The sequence below is a fragment of the Colobus angolensis genome, unplaced genomic scaffold (assembly GCF_000951035.1).
Source record: "Colobus angolensis palliatus isolate OR3802 unplaced genomic scaffold, Cang.pa_1.0 Scaffold65, whole genome shotgun sequence".
Classification (NCBI taxonomy): Eukaryota; Metazoa; Chordata; class Mammalia; order Primates; family Cercopithecidae; genus Colobus; species Colobus angolensis.
The window spans coordinates 713528-716507 of NW_012120154.1; the positions used below are offsets into that span (position 1 = coordinate 713528).

The 2980-nt window shown below is 43.1% G+C and overlaps 1 protein-coding gene across 1 annotated transcript in view; it reads left to right on the forward strand.

Annotated features, from left to right (window-relative positions):
* The window catches only part of MKL1 (megakaryoblastic leukemia (translocation) 1), a 176770-nt gene that overhangs the window by 33552 nt on the left and 140238 nt on the right, over positions 1-2980 (forward strand). The window lies entirely within an intron of this gene.

Sequence of the window (2980 nt, forward strand, 5' to 3'; positions counted from 1 at the left end):
AGCCAGGATGGTCTCGATCTCCTGACCTCGTGATCCGCCCGTCTCGGCCTCCCAAAGTGCTGGGATTACAGGCTTGAGCCACCGCGCCTGGCCATACAGTGTTAAGTGTCATCTCTTAGTTTCAGCAGGTGACTAGGCTTCATCTTCTATACAGTAACTTTTTTTTTTTTTTTTTGAGATATAGTTTCACTCTGTCATCCAGGCTGTAGTGCAGTGGCACAGTCTTGACTCACTGCAACCTCTACCTCCTGGATTCGAGTAGTCCTCCTGCCTCAGCCTCCTGAGTAGCTGGGACTACAGGCGTGCATCACCATGCCTGACTGTTTTCCTCATCTTCTACTGTAGGATGTGAGAATTAAAGTAAAAATATGTCCAGCTAAAGAAAGTTCATTAATTGGTTGAAAACAATTTTTATACCAATTATTTAAAAATTTTTTTCAGAAGAACCATACCATTTGATTGCATGGAACCACCTTTTTGTCATGGGTCATGATAAAGTGCTTACGTTTTAGAGTTGTCAGTAGCTGTCTACGTTCTTCCATTCTTCTAACGCATTTCATGCTGCAGCTTCTAGGTACATATGTTGTTCTGTACAGGCAGAAGGCATGCAGCCCTAAAGCAAGTAGGGCGGAGAAAAGATGAGGCATAATCAGTCCAGCAAAAGAAGGAAACAGATGGGTTGTGGGAGATGACCCTGCCCCCATGTTGTTTTTGTTCTGGCTGCTATTGATCATATGTGAATCAGCAGCCCAGAAACTGGAGTTACTGATCCTTTGATAAAAAAGAAGGTTTGATCTTAGACTCAGTAGAGTTATAAATTACAACTCTAAAAAAATGATGCAAGTTTTACAGTAAATAAAATTATAGGAGTATTCAGGAATTGTTAAAGGGGACTTAACTACGATGGCCATACCTCAACATTTTTGGGTCTTGTCTCTAGATTATCATAGTTTATGAGATTTTATCCTGTGGGCTCTTTCAAAATGAATAGAGAGTAGTGTGTTAGAGAAATAAATCCAGTGTGTATATTTTATGCCAAATTAGTCTTTTGTCAGTGCTTATATATGACTTCTGGTCTATTTCCTAATCTCAAGGTTAAGGAAACCTTGCTATGTCTCTGTCAGTCTTCCCATCGTTCTGTGGAAGAATCTTATTTTTTTAAAAACATTAGGAGAATGTTACCAGTACAGAGATAATAGCATAATGAATTTCTTTTTTTTTTTTTTTTTTTTGGAGACGGAGTCTCGCTCTGTTGCCCAAGCTGGAGTGCAGTGGCCAGATCTCAGCTCACTGCAAGCTCCGCCTCCCGGGTTCACGCCATTCTCCTGCCTCAGCCTCCCAAGTAGCTGGGACTACAGGCACCCGCCACCTCGCCCGGCTAGTTTTTTTTTGTATTTTTTGGTAGAGACGGGGTTTCACTATGTTAGCCAGGATGGTCTTGATCTCCTGACCTTGTGATCCGCCCGTCTCAGCCTCCCAAAGTGCTGGGATTACAGGCTTGAGCCACCGCGCCCAGCCTAGCATAATGAATTTCTAAATACCTAATAACCAGCTTCAACATTATCAACATTCTGCCCCTCTTGTTTTATGTATTCTTCCCCACTCACTGCCTCATGACCTTGATGGAAGGATTTTATTGTTATATAGTATAGTTTAATATTGATATTTTAAAGGTTATATCCTGAAACTTTTGAAATCCCTAAATTAACAAGTAACACTATATACTTTATCCAATAAAAATATTTGGTAAAGTGTGTGTGCGTATGTATGTGTGTAGATATATGTGTAAATTTTAAGTGATCTCTTTAAGCCCTTAATAATTTTGTAAATACGGAACTTAATTACAAAACTATTCTGAATTGAACACTTGCTAAAGCAGTTTTTCAAATTGCTTATTTCTTTTGTTCTGGGTAGTGGTAGGCACAATCATGGGGTTCAGGTCTATAGAATTTGATATTCCTATTTTCTTTGTTTTCTTTTTGCATCATAATATAGTATTGGCCGGGCGCGGTGGCTCAAGCCTGTAATCCCAGCACTTTGGGAGGCCGAGACGGGCGGATCACGAGGTCAGGAGATCGAAACCATCCTGGCTAACACGGTGAAACCCCGTCTCTACTAAAAATACAAAAAAAAAATTAGCCAGGCGAGGTGGCGGGAGCCTGTAGTCCCAGCTACTCAGGAGGCTGAGGCAGGAGAATGGCGTGAACCCGGGAGGCGGAGCTTGCAGTGAGCTGAGATCCGGCCACTGCACTCCAGCCTGGGGGCAGAGCGAGACTCTGTCTCAAAAAAAAAAAAAAAAAAAAATATAGTATCAAACAGTCCTTTCTTTAAACTATTAAAAATGTATGTGTTCTGTTGGGCAAGGTAGCTCATGCTTGTAATCCCAGCGTTTTGCGAGGCCAGTGTAGGGCGATCACTTGAGGCCGGGAGTTCGAGACCAGCTTGGGCAACATGGTGAGATCCCATCTCTACAAAAATGTTAAAAAATAGTCAGGTGTGATGGCACATGCCTGTAGTCTTAGCTACCTGGGAGGATCACTTGAGCCCACGAGTTTAAGGCTGCAGTGAGCTATGATCATTCCATTGCACTCTAGGTTGGATGGCAGAGTAACATGTTGTATGAAAGAAAAAAAAGTATGTGTTCTAAGAAACATCTCCACTCCCCGCCCCGCCCTGGGTTGGATCTCACTCTGTTGCCAGGCTGGAGTGCAGTGGCATGACCACAGCTCACTGCATCCTCAACCTCCCTGAGGTTGAGGTGATCCTCTTACCTCAGCCTTGGGAGTAGCTGAGACTGCAGACTCACACTACCATGCCCCACTAATTTTCGTGTGTTTTGTAGAGACGGGGTTTTGCCATGTTGCCCAGGATTGTCTTGAACTCCTGGGCTCTAGCGATCTGCCCACCTTGGCCTCCCAAACTGTTGGGGATTACAGGTGTGAGCCATCGCTCCTGGGTGAAACATTATTTTTAAAACTTT